A 16,395-nucleotide genomic window follows, 5' to 3' on the forward strand; every position below is an offset into this window, starting at 1 on the left:
AGTGATTGTTAATTCCTGTTATTTTTTTGGTTGTGTTGTGTTGTCCTTCTGTGGTGTATGTTGGTGTAGGATTATCTATTGCTTGATTTTTCATGGATGTGTTTAGCTTCTTTGGGTTGAATTTTCCCTTCTAGTGCTTTCTGTAGGGCTGGGTTTGTGGACAGGTATTGATTAAATCTGGTTTTATCCTGGAATATTTTGTTTACTCCGCCTATGGTGATTGAGAGTTTTGCTGGGTATAATAGTCTGGGTTGGCATCTGTGGTCTCTTAGTGTCTGCATGAGGTTTGTCCATGATCTTCTAGCTTTCATAGTCTCTATGAGTAGTCTGGTGTTATTTTGATGGGTTTGCCTTTATATGTTACTTGGTCCTTTTCCTTTGCAGCTCTTAATATTTTTTCTTTATTCTGTGTGTTTAGTGTTTTGATTATTATGTGGCAAGGGGACTTTTTTTTTGGATCCAGCCTATTCGGTGTTCTGTAAGCTTCTTGTATCTTCATAGGTATTTCTTTCTTTAGGATAGGAAAGTTTTCTTCTATGATTTTGTTGAATATATTTTCTGTGCCTTTGAGTTGGTATTCTTCTCCTTCTTCTATCCCTATTATTCTTAGGTTTGGTCTTTTCATGGTGTCCCAAATTTCCTGGACATTTTGTGTTAGGACTTTTTGTCTTTATTGTTTTCTTTGACTGACAAATCTATTTTCTCTATCGTGTCTTCAGTGTCAGAGATTCTCTGTTCCATCTCTTTCAATCGTTGGTTATGCTTGTTTCTGTAGTTCCTGTTCGTTTTGTCAGGATTTCTATTTCCAGCAATCCCTCAGCATGTGTTTTCTTTATTGTCTCAAATTCATTTTTCAGATCTTGGAATGTTTCTTTCATCTGTTTAATTGCTTTTTCTTGGCTTGATTTGATTTCTTCTCATTTTTTGTTCGTTTTTTCTTCCATTTCTTTAAGGGAGTTTTTTATTTCCTCTTTAATGGAGTTTTTTCATTTCCTCTTTAAGGGAAGTTTTTATTTCCTCTTTAAGGGAGTTTTTTATTTCCTCTTTTAAGGAAAGTTTTTATTTCCTCTTTAAGGTAGTTTTTCAATTCCTCTTTAAGGAAAGTTTTTATTTCCTCATTGAGGGAATGTTTTATTTCTTCTTTAAGGGCCTCTATCATCTTCTTAATGTCATTTTTAGGGTTGATTTCTTCTGTTTCTTCTGTCATGGTATGTTTAGGTCTTGCAGGTGTAGAATCACTAGGTTCTGATGTTGCCATATAGGTCTTTATGTTGTTGCCTGTATTTTTGCACTGGCGTCTACTCATCTCTTCCTCTGTGAGGTGCAGGTGGTGTCTGTGTCTGAGAGTGCCTCTCTTGCTCTAATTTTTAGTCTTGGTTTAGTAGTGGTTTTTGGTTAAATTGGTGCTATTGGCTATTTCTTCAGGGACAGCTGATTTCGATCGGTGAATTATATACTTATGATTCTGGTGATCTGGTTTGGTGTGTGGGTAGCGCCTTCTTCTGTGTTCCCAGGTCACGTTTTGTTCATTTGTCAACTCCTCAGCTGATCTTGTTTCTTCAGACTTTAAACTGTAGGCATCTGAATCCTCTCCCAGATGGGTTTCAGCTGAGCAGGGTAGTCTCACCAACACCTCCAAGTTGTTGGGTTTCACAGGATCAGCAGCTGGGCCCTGGGTTGTCCTCAGACGGAGTGTTCAGATTCGTTCTGGTTCTGACCCACCGAGATAGCTTCTTTCCCAGATGTTGGGGTTAGGGGCGTTCCTGTTCCAAGCTGCGTCTGCTTGTCCCTGGGCCTGTTTACCTCTGCAGTCCACCGCCGGGCCTGAATATCCCTGTCGGCTGCCGCCGCTGGGCACATCTACCTATTCCTTTTCTTGATGACTTTTTTTCTGGGTAGTTCTCTCTTCTTCTTTGGATGCTTATTTGTCCAAAGGTCTTTAAATTCCTCAAGATGGTTGTTTTTATTTTCCTGAAAAGGCAAAAACAAAACTCTGCAACCCTAACTTTGGGGAGTTTCCCTTTTGGCAAGTTATATCTGATCAAATGAGAAGCATTTCTTAGTCTTATAAGTTAATTTAGATTGAGTGGTCATGCTGTTTGATGAACTATCACCTCTTCTAATTAAGAGACCTTTCTTGTTTAAATCTGATTTTCATCAATTTTGGTTTATGGTTTCTCCTGAAATTTTTGTTTTATTTTCTGAAGCTGTTCTATCATCCAGAGAAGTATGCTTTTTTTTTTTTTTACCATAGACATTAGATCCTTTAATTGCTGTGGGAAGGAGTTTCCTCCATGGTGAATGAATGAACCACATTTGACCTGGGGGTCTGTGAGAGGCACCCCCAAGGCATTTCTCAGTGGCAAAGGGTTGCCCTCTCTGTCCCTTGTTGATCTGCAGCCTCCTCACTGGCCTTCCCACATGGTGGGCTCTGTCCTGCCCCAGGGCCTTTTCACATGGTGTTTGCAGTAGAGAATTGCTGTCTGTCCGGCTGTCCCCAAGGCTCCCTTCCTCACAGTCTCTGCTTGTTACTGACGACATCTCCTCAGCCCACCTTATTGAAAATCGTACCCTCGTTTTCAGCTCCCTTCATTTCCACCACAGAGCTCCCCCACTCAAAGGCATGCCCCTGAGGGCAGGCTCGGGGGAAGGTGCCAAGCTCAGGGTGGATGAATACTGGATGGATGACTGGCCCATGGTGAGGAGTGAATGAATGAATGAATGAGTGAATGAATGAATGGCCTGGAACAGGGTCTGCTGTGGAGCAGGCACCGGGCTAACAACACACCTTGAGTGAGTGGGTGAGAGAACAGAATGGGGCCTGGCACACAGCATGAACGCTCATTCAGAGTGGCACACAGTAGGTGCTCAGTGTATGTGGAGAACAGAGTCATGGCTGCCAGAAACTAGGTGGTGCGTGGCTCTCCAGCTCTGTCCTGCTCCGTCCAGTCCCAACCACTTCTACCCGCAGCCCCTGGAAGCAGAGGCCAGCTCGGTGCACAGCCTGGAGAGGCAGGTAGGTGGGGAAGGCCGGTGCTTGGCAAGGTCCAGGGCCCTCGGATCCCAGGGTCCAGGGACTCGGGTCCGGGGTCGTCAGGTCCTTAAGTGCTGATGCTGACCTCTGCAGGTGCAGGAGCTGCAGCAGCTGCTGGCGGAGAAGCAGGAGGAGAAGGAGAGCCTGGGCCGGGAGGTGGAGAGCCTGCAGAGCCGCCTGTCCCTGCTGGAGGTGAGCGGGAGCCCGGGAGGGCGGGGCCAGAGGGGTTGGGGTGCCGCTGAGTGGACAGGGCAAGAAGCTGGGTTCGCAGGGGTCTGGGGGCGGGGCGGGACCAGAGGCTGGGTGGTGGTGGAGACTTGGTTGGGGGTAGAGGTGTAGGGGAGGGCAGAGACTGGATGGGAGCAGGGCAATCGTTGAAGTGAATGAAGCCAGGGTATGTGTGAGGGGGAGGGGGATGTATAGCGAACCAACAGCCAGCAGGGGCTGGGCCAGAGCACAGAACGGGAAAGAACCAAGATAGGGCTGCAGGGGAGCAGGTGAAATGATTGAGTGAGGGAGCAGAGAAGGCAAATACACCTTGTCATCAGGATGAATATGTATAGTATAAAAGCAATTTTTTAAATCCAAGAGCATTAAAGGTCAATCTTCAGGAATCGCTTTGGGTTTAGGCAAACCAGGGTGTAAAGCTCGCATTGGCCACGCGGTGGCACTAACATTCCATAAGTCAACCAACAATCTCCATTTACCAGATTACTTTTCAATTACAAAAGCAGGATAGTTTCAGGGAGAAAAGGGGGGTTCTAGGTGGCCATTCCCATGAAGAGCTTGTAACTGTTCTTTAGAGAGGGACCATTGAGGTGTCCAGACAGGCTCGTTAGATTTCTGTGTAATTTTAATAGGTGGTATCTTTCCAATGACCCCTATGAAAAACACAATCCACGTTTATGAATTTGTCCCTATGGGAATACAGGGTCAAAATCCCTTGTGAATCTTATTCTAGTAGTTTTCATTTTTGATATCTCATTCTTATCTTTGGCCATTAGGCTTGTGAAGGATAGTTAGCATTTGACATGGGAATGTAGATCTCTGAATTAGTTTGCTGTAGAAAGTCTTTCCCCCAAGGACTAATGGGAACATGAGTAACAAGGGTTACAGAACTGCTTTAATGCCTTCTGTAATTTTGTAGCACTTGGTTTAATCTCCTTAGAATGAATACTTCTCAGCCCTATCAGGGTTGAACATACCTCCATAACAGGCCACCCAGGTGGCCTTCTTCTATGGTTATAATGGATATATCAGTTCCATAACCAATCCTGTAAAAGTTTTTCCTCTTTTATTAAGTACAATAATGGCTTACCATTCTCCTTTAGTGTTGTGCTTAAAGGTACAGTTTTTTTTTTTTAAAAAAAGATTTATTTATTTATTATGTATACAGCATGTATGACTGCAGTCCAGATGAGGGCACCAGATCTCAATTCAGATGGTTGTGAGCCACCATGTGGTTGCTGGGAATTGAACTCAGGACCTCTGGAAGAGCAGTCAGTGCTCTTAACCTCTGAGCCATCTCTCCAGCCCTAAAGGTACAGTTTTATCTGAACTACTGAATTCTCCCTCATAAAGCTAAGCACATTGTTCCTTGAAGGAACTATATAAGGCGATAATAATAACTGTACAGTATTCCTCCTGCTCTTATCGACAATCAGTGGGCACTGTAATCATGACAGCATTTTTCCTGTATTAACTTCACTAATGATTCCTGTATGAACTATGATTCCTTTCATGGATAAACTACTGTGACCCAATAAAAGTTCAGTTATTCCTGGTCATACAGGTCCCCGATATCCTGTGTGTAACTTCAAAGTACATCGATGATGAGAAATGACCGTAACTTTAGGGCAAGAGGATCAATAGCAGCATTTCCTTGTGTACCAGCTTGTAATGAAAGAACAGATTGATTATAATCTAAAGCTGGCACAAATGTTATTGGTTTTTGGTATCAAAGACTATTGGGGTCCAGCCCCTTTGTGGTCTTTTCCCAGAGTTCCAGAAGAGACACTACCAGTGGTGAATTAATTAATCTGAAGGATACTTGAATAAATCTGCAATACAGGAATTCTTTAGTCCATTCACTTTATTCTCCTGAGTCAGTTCTCTCTCGACACAGCTTGCTCTGTGCTCTCATACTTAGCTCCTTTCTTGCCTGATTCTCTCTACACTTTTCTGCTGTTCTCTTTAAGTTCTATCTCAATTCTCCCATCTGGCTCTTCCCCATCTTATTCTTCCCCATCTGGCTCTTCCTCATCTTCCATCTCGTTCCTCTAGTTCCTCTCTCTAGTCCTCCCAAGTCTCTGAGGTTCACAGTTAGACACCCATGCAATAGTAATTCTCTGGCCAAGGCAAGGTCACCAGGCTTGAATTTGACCAGGGTCAAAAGGAGGGGAGGCAAGATCCACACAAAGAGCGGTGATTGCCAGCCATCATCTGCAACCCGAAAGGGAAGTGACTGATGGGGAATGAATCAACTGAGGGCTAAATTCCATTAATAGACCTGAGAAAGGGGATTCATGTGCTCAAACTATCTTCTTAGAAGTGGTTAGTTAAAATGTTAGGATTCTATAAGTCATGAGTGAATACAAAACTGCCTTTTATTCCTTTGGAGTGGTATCTCTCTCAGCTTAACTTGGCTGCCCTTTTTCTGTCAGGGTGGGGGAAGTGTAACTAGGTAACTAGGCAACCCGCATCACAGCTGGAGAGGATTTAGACTGGAGAACTAGAAGAATGTGATGGAAGATGAGGAAGAGCCCGATGGGGAAGAACGAGATGAGTAAGATCAAGGCGGGGCAGTACTAAGAAGAGAGAATTAAGATAGAACTTAGAGAGGACAGATAAAGGCAGAGAGAAATCAGGTAAGAAAGGAGCTAGGCATGAGTTCAAGCTGAAGCTGTGTAGATGGGATTTTATCCCAGAGGAATAAAGTAGACAGACAAAAGAGCTTGGTGTACTTAGATTCTTTTCCCAAAAGTAATTCTTGCCATCCGTAGCTTCTCTCTTGGCCCCTGGGAAGAAGATTATTAAGGCTGGGCTGGTCCTTGATAATTTTTGAGAGCAGCAACCATTTGCTTCACAGCTGGGAGGTCCTGCAGCCAAACACAGGTCACATTCCAACAGTAGCTCTTGTTAAACAAAAGGGCCCTGGGTTACAGCACAATGAAGGGTCTACGGGAGGGCTTGGCATGGAAGAGCTAATGAAAATGATGTAAGTTTAATCCCAAAAATTATGTTAAAAAGTTGAAACAGGCCATGTGCTCCAGAGAGGATAGGTTTATATTAGAGCACACAAAGTATCACTGATGCTATTTTTCTCAGGGTACACATCTTAAACCTGGAAAACACAGTCAGATTGACAGACCTACATCACTTAGCTAGTTCTTCCATTTTGCCTGAACTAGTGTAACTACAGTGATTTGGTTTCATGAAAATTCAGTTTTTTTTTTTTTTTTTTTTTTTTTTTTTTAAATTCAGATTCTTGATTGCTTGGTTTGTGAAACCAAGAAATGGCCAGTCAGGATATTTATGGAACATCTAAAATTTGTTACCTCACTACTCATTGCTAATGTCAACTATTGTCAAAGGTGGAAAGCTTTCACCCTCTTTCTTGTCTATCCTTTTCTCTGCTGTGACTACATCTGCTTTACAGTTGGTCAGTGAACTCATTTCTTACACAGGTCCCATTTTATTTGTAAAAAATGCACAACAAAATCTAGAGAACTTGGAGCATATTCATTCACTGGTCTGTTTTCCTTCCCTCAGACCAGTCAAGGTGCAGCCTGGAAATATTTGCAGGACTGTCTTCCCAGCACTGGGCAGCAGAGGCAGGATTAGGTGTTCAAAGCAATTCTCAATTACATAGTGTGAGGCAAGCCTGAGCTACAGGAGATCTTGATCTAAACCAGTGGTTCTCAACCTGCCTAATGCTGTGACTCTAATACAGTTCCTCATGATGTGGTGAGCCCCCCAACTATGAAATTATTATCACTGCTACTTCATAAGCATAATTTTGTTACAGATATGAATTGTAATATAAATATCTATGTTATCTGATGGTCTAAAGCCAGTCCCTGTTATAGGTGGATTTGATATCCCAAAGGGAGCTGTGACACTCCCCCCACCACCCAGGTTATAAACCACTGCTCAGGTATAAATCAACAAATAAATAGCACTTACAAAAAAAAATGAAATGAAAATTTTAAACCAGGAAACAATGGAAAATAGAAATAGAGATTAGAGCAGTAATGCATTTAAAGAAAATGAAATTTTAAAAATGATATCAATAATTGACACTTTAAAATGACAAAAATAGTTGGAAGACCACTTAGCTATAGTGACTTTGAAGCAGAGTAGGTTCTTCCCTGGTACTGAGAATGCCAGTAATAAGAGACTGTATGACTTTGTTCCATGTAAAATGTTTGCTTCTGAGTGCTGTGAGCTGACCCAGATTTACAGCCAATGAATGCCCTGTGCCTCAAACCTCTGAGCTGACTTAACTGTGCCAATCATGATTACACATATCTGCACAGGAGAGTTCCCCGGTTGGAAACTGAATTCTCAGTCATTCAATCTGTCCTCCCTAAATTGTACACCCACCAATTCTGTCTGTCTTCATTCACCTGGAAGGGATTAATACATGCTAGGAAATTACACAGAAAGTCACCCACCCTGCCCCATCAGGTCCTTCTTTATGATGGAGACCCTGCAGCTCACTGCCTTAACATCAGTCTGTGACCCAGCTATTGTCTAGTCTGTTTCCCCCAGCAGTGGACACAGGACACTGTTCCTCCTCTTTGTTCTGAATGGAGAAGCTGTGCTCTACACACAAATCTTTTTCCCCTTCCTGCAATGGACAGTCCACTGTGTCACTCAGCCTGGTAATTGCAGAACTCTTCGGTGCTGCAGACTGGTACCCTGAGAATTTTAAGGTGGTTAGTAAGGAGGAAAGGAAGGGCAATGCCCTGTGGGGCTACTGACAGCGTTCAAGTCCACCTCAATCAATGTTGGAGACCTTGACTCTAAACTGCTTTTCAAAAAGACTGGAGATGGAGCTGTTCTAGAATTAATACACCTTCATGGCACACCAGGACTTAATGTTGGTTGTGACCTTTTATTTTATTTTATTTTTTATTATTTTTTATTTTTTTTGGTTTTTCGAGACAGAGTTTCTCTGCGTAGCTTTGCACCTTTCCTGGAGCTCACTTAATAGCCCAGGCTGGCCTCGAACTCACAGAGATCTGCCTGGCTCTGCCTCCCGAGTGCTGGGATTAAAGGCGTGTGCCACCACCGCCTGGTGGTTGTGACCTTTTAATGTTCTCTTGAGCAGCGTTGAGAGGCCTATTTTTAATGGAGGAATGGTCCTTTCTTCAGGTTGTAAATCAGGTTTGTCTCCTTTGTTATGGAAATGCAGCTTTAAATCTGGTTAATCCTGGTTAATGAATATTTCCATCTTACCATACTAACAGACAAGGTTAGCATATTACTTATCTTTGGGGTATTTGGGATGGAGCCCTCCCTTACCTACATTCTACTTTGTGACTTAATGTCTCCTAAGAATGGGTAAATCCTTATCTTATCAATTCTATTATGATCAATTCTACACTTCTAAATCACAGTTGAGTAGTGGAGTGCTACTCTAAACCAGAGATACCATTTACAAGCTCCCCAAAATTAACTCCGGATGGATCCTAAACCTAAATGTTAAAGATCCTACAGAGACCAGGGCTCTCTAAGTTTGGCAATTCTGCCTTCCATAGTGATAATCCAAGCACTACAGGCGACGTCCTTTCAGTGATGTCAAAATCAAGGCTCTTTCTAAGCACAGCCCTGCTCCCATTGCTCTGCATGGACACAGGCAACAGAGGGAGGTTATTCAGAAGCTGCCACCCTGTCCAATGGAGTCGCAAGGACCACACAGGAGCAGCAGGAACATGCCAGACTCTTTGTCTAGTCATTGGCTCCCACCCAACCAGGGGCGGACCCACCACACCAGCTCCCTGGGCTTAGCTGGATCACCCAGTCTGAAGACAGCAGCCCCTCACTCATCATGGCGAGCCACACCTCCTGACATGAGGACAGTGATCCCACACTCACCAAGGCCAGCCTCACCTCCCTGTCTGTGGAGAGCAGGTCTTCACTCACCATGGTGCAGCTGTCAAGCTGACCTGCATTCTCCTCATGATGAAGGCCAAGACACAACACACAGGACAACGTCTGACTTCTCTACGGAGCTGAGCTGAGCTGGAAGCCTGAAATGCTTCCTATCTGACTGGTGGGTCTGCTGGAGGCTCTGATTGGATACTGAGGCCTGAGTGACAGGACCAGTGAGCTGAAATCACAAAATACAGTAGTTCCCAGTCTTGGCTTCCAGTCTAAGGACAGACTTATGCCAGGTTGGCTGAAAGTTTGTGCCAAATTCAACAGCAAGTTACTTGTTAAGGTACACCAGTGGATTCAGTTTTAAAAGGTAGTATACAAATTCAGAAGGAGGCAAATCAGACAATGTTGCATAAGAGGAACACAGAATAACTCAAGGACATTATAACAAAGTCCATAGTGGCCTTGGGACTGATAACCACAAGCCCATGTGTAGAAAGAGGTGGGTTCTCATGATCAGAAGCCACCCCCACCCCAAAGACCCTGGCCCCAGACATTTACCAGCTCTACAAAGTATATTCCCTGTTTTAGAGAAGGAGCTCTGTTTCTTTCTCAATACATCAGAGCCATAAAGAAACCTTCCAAGGCCTACACAGGTTGCCAAGCTCAAAGAGGGAGGCCTAGTTTTTAGTGTTTACCAGAAGTTCTGTACTTAGAACTTGACATTTAGATGTAAGATTCATTTGGAGTTAAATACTGATCTCATATACTGGGTAGCATTCTACTACTAAGTTGTGATATATAAGGGTGGAATCAGTGATGTAAAGGATTTACCAGTGATTAGGAGATAGTCACACAAAGTAGAATTTAGCTAAGGGTAGGCTGCTTCTAAAATAACCCAAATATAAGTGCTATGTTAACCAAGGCTGTTAGAGATTAGCATGCTAGGATGTAAACATTCACTCATCTTCTTTTGTATACTGTTATTTGTCACCTGTCTGTAATAAAAACAGGTAATGGGACTGGGTGGTAGTGGTGCACAGCTTTTATCCCAGCACTCGGGAAGCAGAGGCAGGCAGATCTCTATGAGTTCGAGGCCAGCCTGGTCTACAGAGTGAGTTCCAGGACAGCTACAAAGCTACACAGAGAAACCCTGTGTCAAAAAACCAAACCAAACCAAACCAAACCAGGTAATGGGATGCTCATCCATGGGGAAGATAGAGAGACCCTCTGTGTAAAGATTTCTCTATCATAAGCTAGAGCAGTATAGTTTAAAGGATTTTTAGTTGTGTTGTACTGGAGGCTGTACACATCAATTTGATGATGTTTGGTTGTGTATTTGCTGTTTCTTTGTATTGTCAACACACACCCATTACAAACTAAAAGCATGGTTGTTGTAGTGATGCCATGTATTATATGAAGACTATCTTGTGTTTTTGTCACTGTTGTGGCAAGGGTGTGTGGGTTCACACAGATCTGTGGAGAGAAGACTCAGAGGCATCTTAAGAATGAATCTAGCCTTTCATGGTTGCAGGGGGTCCAGCCTCAAAGGACTGAAGCACTTTCCCTTCACCGAGGGCATTTTTATTTACTCTTTATTTGCAGTTTAGCCAGTTAATTTCTGTACCTTCAAAGCAACCTGAAAGGAGCTCTCAGAGATAAAATACCAAGTGCAAATTCCTTGATTTCTCAGGTACCACGGTTTTCTGGGTTTCCTGAACCAAGTTTTGCATAGGCCTTTGATCCTTGGGAGGCTCTGAGACAAGATTCCCATAGGGTGATAATAGAAACAAAAGGTATAAAAGAAACAAAAGGTGTTGGTAAAACAAAGGATGGATTAGGGCTAGGTGCTGCTCTCTGGAGCCAGGCCAGGGGCAGGCCAGCAGGAACGCAGCCACAGATCCCCCTTTCTACATTAAAAAAAAATCAATTATCTTGTAGGTTATGCAGCCTTATAGCAAATATAGCTTTCTTTCTGTCTATTTGTCTTACAATCTTATACAAGTATAACAAAACACATTTTAAAGCCAATAAAGTTACTATTGTAAGAACAAGAGCTACATCTGCCAGGATAAGAAATCTATTAAAGTGATTTATAGGATTGAATGAGGCTATGGTATCTGCTAGATTTTCCATAATGTCCATTCCTGTCGTATTGGGTAACTTTTTTGCAAAGGTTTCTTTCTTTCTTTCTTTCTTTCTTTCTTTCTTTCTTTCTTTCTTTCTTTCTTTCTTTCTTTTTTTTTTTTTTTTTTTTTTTTTTTTTTTTTTCGAGACAGGTTTCTCTGTGTAGCTTTGCGCCTTTCCTGGAACTCACTTGGTAGCCCAGGCTGGCCTCGAACTAACAGAGATCCACCTGCCTCTGCCTCCCGAGTGCTGGGATTAAAGGTGTGCGCCACCACCGCCCGGCGCAAAGGTTTCTTTCTACAAATCAAAACCATTTGAGAAGAATTAGGGTGACCCAACAAATGCTCCCTAATGTTTTCCCAATCATACTTGCTTTCATTAAGTTTTAAGGGTTGATACAATAACAAGAAACATTCCAATCACATTTTAATTTTATCTGCTCCTTCAAAATTTCTAACTGATCCCCTAACAATACAACAGCTTGCCTTAATACAGCTAATTTACTGTCTCATTATCAATCTTATTTTGTTCAGTCCAAAGTTCTCTGAATGTTTATGCCAGTCTCTAATGAATTCAGCAGGTTTTTTTTTTTTTTTTTTTTTTTTTTTTTTTTTTTTTTTTTATGAAGCACCACTCCAGGAGTTTCTGCTGTAACCATCAATGCAATGATTCCCATAATAACTGCAACCACCAGTCCAACCATCCAATGTGTTCTTTTTAATATTCTTTCAATGAGCTTCCGTAGCAGGATCATCACAGCAGAGTCTTGCCATGACCTTGACAACTTCACTGGCATCCAGATTGCTGGCCTTGCTCTAAGAATGTATAAACTCTCAAAGGTCAAAATTTAAAACATTTTAGAATTAACACAGGTATGAAGGTTACACCATTCACAAGTGATGCTGAAGTTATTTGGGTGCCATTGTACAGACCCCTTTAATAGCAGGTAGGTAATGATACACATGCCATAAAAGAATGGCTTTGATTTAGTCTAAAAGACAGAGTGTACTTATCATCCTTAATGTTTAATTTTCCTTCCCACACCTTAAGAGGGTGGCAGGCACTTGCTAATTTCCACAAGTTAGTCTGAACTGAATCATCAAATTGTAGGAGAGGATTTGCCATTCCAACTCCATGCTACCGAATAGGTTCATTAATAGAAGCACTGATTTTCACAGTTCCATTTATATTATACCATTTACATCTTAACTTTGAGTGAGAATATTTCCCTTGAGGGGAGCTGTAAGGGCTCTAGTCAATGATGTCTCCTTTAGAGATATTAATTAGCACTCCGGGTTTCTCATTCTTACACTGTTGCCAATGTACCCAGTCAGATTTCTTGTTGGTAACCCTCATCTCACAGAATGGTAGATTTATGGAACTAGTAGCATTAATCTCCTGTCCTTTAAAACTAGATACATGAAGCATATAAAACTTATGATAATTTTGAGTAGTATTGACTATGGATAACCATACTTGAGAGGTAATTTTTAGGCATTGAATTCCATTTCTCATGCAAATAGGTATTCCTTGTACTCCAACAGTGTAATTGTTAATCACTTTACCCTTGTCTGTTGGCTGAGCAGGACCCCAGTTGTCATAAGGACCAGGTAGCCAAGAAGATTCATTAACCACTACAGGAATATTCCTGTCTCCCCAACTTACTGCTATGTTAATTGAAGGATTGGATTAATTAATTGAAGCCCAATAATTATGATCCATCCCTTTTACCTGCACTGTAACCGTGGAAAACATGGCAAGAAATAAGTTTGTAGCATTCAAAGGCTTCTGAGTCATGCGAAGTATCATCTCTCCTTTGTCACACAAACTCTTAAGCTGTCCCCAGGTGGGGGGGTGAGTTGTCTGCTCCAAAGGCCTCATGTGCCCTGCCTTTCACAGAGGCATCTCTGTAGCCACAGTATCAGGGAGATTTTTCTTGTTCATGGTGGATTTTTATCAATTTTGATGGAATTCACAATTTAATATCTCCTGTGGAAACATAAGCATAACCTTGGCCCCAACTTAATACTTTCCCTGGACTATTTTGATGTTAAAATGTTTATAATACATGGGCTGACTCGATTCAGCAATTCTTTCCATAACTCCATGTTGCTCCTGTTTCATTAGCATTTAAAATTTTTTTTTTAAGTTATTAGGATGTTATGCAGTCTACCTCTGGGGGTCCTCATATCCCCCTTCTGTTTAACAAGCATCTCTTTTAGTGTGAGGTTAGATCTCTCAAGAATTGTCTAATTTCAGCATTGGTATAGGGTACCATAATCTCAGCTGGATCCATAACTGACAATTGACAAAGTCTTAATCTTCCCTTTATGATTAGTTCAGAAATGTTTTTTAAATATAGGTTTTTAATTTTTTACTTTGTTTGTAAGCTAAGAAAATCCATTCCAAAATATAATCCTCTCTCTGCATAATGAGTCCAGTAGGGGAATAATTTGAAGGTAAAATTACTAAAACACATCTCTTTGTAATGTCTAATCTAGCCAAATAGGCATTTTGTAATTTTCTTTCTACCAGGGCTAATTATTTTTTGGCCTCAGCTGTTAACTGTCTTGGATTGTCTAAATCTGAGTCACCTCGCAAAATCTGAAACCAATTAGTTAATTCTTGAGTAGACAAAGCAATTGTAGACTGCAATCAGTTAATATCACCCAATAATTTTTGAAAATCATTAAGAGTATGTAGTTGAGCCCTCCTAATCTGTACCTTCTGCAGCTGAATTCTCAGTTTACTTAATAGGTAAGAGAATCTCCTCTTTGTATTTTTTTTTTTCAGGACAAATTTATAATCCCCAACAGGGTAAATTTTTCTGTATTACATTAAACATTTTTTTAAGTTTGTAATTATATTCATGTACAGAAAACTTAGCAGTGTACATTTTAACCCAATTTAGTGGCGAGTTCTTTGGCCTTTGCCTTTTCCAGCTTGGCAATCCAAGCCACAGATTTAGGACCCAGGACGTTGCCTCCCCAGTGGCGGCGGATCTCATCATATCTGTAGCTGTAATTGGTCCTAACTGCTTCCACCAGCTTAGCCAGAGCACCCTTGTCTTTCGCATTAACCTGTGTGAAGGCAACAGTGGTGCATGTCTTCCTGTGGACCAGCCGCCCCAGCCTGGCCTTTCCCTTGATGATGCCGTAGGGGACCCCCATCTTTCGGCACAGGGCAGGCAGGAAGACTACCAGCTCAATGGGGTCTACATCGTGGGCAATTACCACCAGCTGAACCTTCTTGTTCTCCACCAAGGTGGTGACTGTATTGACCCCGCTCGAAGGACTGGTGGTCTCTTAGTTGGGACGCCCCCTTTGCCAGCAGCTTTCTTCTCAGCACGGGCCAGCAGCCTTTGCTTCTTCTCCTGCTTTGTCCCTGGCCTGCACTTGTGAGCAAGCTTAAGCAGCTGGGTAGCTGTTTGCCGGTCCAGGGCCCGTGTGAACTGGTTAATGGCAGGAGGTACCTTGAGCCACTTATAGAGGATGGCTCTTTGCCACTGCAGCCTAATGTAGCGGGGCCATTTGACGAAGCGTGTGAGATCTCTTTTGGGCTGGATGTCCTGCCCAGTGCCGAAGTTCTTAGGCCTTTTCTCAAACAAAGGATTCACCACCTTTTTGGCCTCCTGTTTCTTCACGACGGCGGGGGCCGGGGCCACCTTCTTCCCCTTGGGCATCTTGCTCGGCTGGAGGAGAAAGCACATTAAACATTTTTCTAAGGTATTCTGTATCAGTAGCAGCCAATAAAATATCATCCATATAATGATAAATAATAGACTAAAGAAATTGTTTATGAGTAATTTCCGGTGGTTGATTTACAAAATATTGACACAAAGTTGGGCTACTGGCAGCGGCCCCTACTCTAAATTTGCATAGCCAGTTCCAGTCCTGTCTTGCCTTTGTACAACCTGCATAACCTGTGACCTTCCCTTATAATTTTTTCGTGAGGTTCTTTCCAGGAATATATCCTACATTAAACATCAATTTTTGAGCTGTTTCTGAAATTGTAGGAATATAATTTGAGCTCCCTGTTGTTGTAACAAATCTCTCCCCATAAATTCATGGCTATATCAGCCACATAAGGCTTTGATATACATTTCTGTCCTTCTGGCCCTATACATTTAATCCACTCTACACTCTGTTTTACTTGAGATAAGGTTGCATTGCCTACAAATTGAGTGGAGACTTCTTGTAAAGGCCAGTTAGGATCCCAGAATTCTTGTGAAATTATAAATACATCAGTATCACAATCCAATAATCCTTCAACCTCAATCTTATTTAATTTTATTTTTAATTTAGGCCATTTATCATTGATAACTGTTTGTCAAAACTTCTTTTTTTCTGTACTTCCAAAGCCTCTGGTTCTACATACAGGTGACAATTTCCCTTTAAGATATGGAAGTGATAACAATTGAGCAATTCTATCACCAGTTTCTATTTCTATGGTCCTTTTTATATATGCTAATTATAAAAGCATTAAATACAATCTCTATAGGATTTTAAGAGGTAATTTTAGTTAATACTTTGGTGTACTTTTATAAAAAAGAGGATCCTTTTTTATAGATCCCAAGTAACATGTTAATATAACTCACCAATTATTAACAATGTGAACCAAATAATTTACCTGTATTTTACTGTGTGGAAAAATAATCTTGCAACCTCTTTATCAGTAAGACATTATTTTCTATACTAGCAACCATATTATTTAATAAGCTAACAACCCAATCTGTTTTAGGCATTACATTTCTATAGAATTTAACCAAGAATTTCTAGAAAGCAACTTAAAGAACAGAGCCAAATTCTCAGTAATGATCAACAGACAAGAGCATACCTAATATATAGTTCTAAATTATGAATCCTGTTCCTTTAGTTTATCTACCATGAAAATCATTCATCCAAACATTTATTAGACAATCAAAAGAAGAGAACATCCTCTATACAATGAGTGATTAATATCTCTGAAAGTTCAAACAGCATCAACTTAGCATTCCATGTCCTGACCACAACAGTTCTTCACCAGAAGTTGGGTCCATTTAAACTTCCTCTTTCGCCCATGAAGGGACTACTAATAATGAGTTATTCCCACCATTAGGGAAAAACAAAGAACATTGCCCACAAAGGGAT

At 41.6% G+C, this 16,395-nt stretch overlaps 1 pseudogene; it reads right to left on the reverse strand.

Annotated features, from left to right (window-relative positions):
• Window positions 1–14,162: 14,162 nt before the first annotated feature.
• Window positions 14,163–14,948, reverse strand: LOC114689357 (annotated as a pseudogene).
• Window positions 14,949–16,395: the final 1,447 nt, after the last annotated feature.

This window comes from Peromyscus leucopus, chromosome 22, assembly GCF_004664715.2.
Source record: "Peromyscus leucopus breed LL Stock chromosome 22, UCI_PerLeu_2.1, whole genome shotgun sequence".
Lineage (NCBI taxonomy): Eukaryota > Metazoa > Chordata > Mammalia > Rodentia > Cricetidae > Peromyscus > Peromyscus leucopus.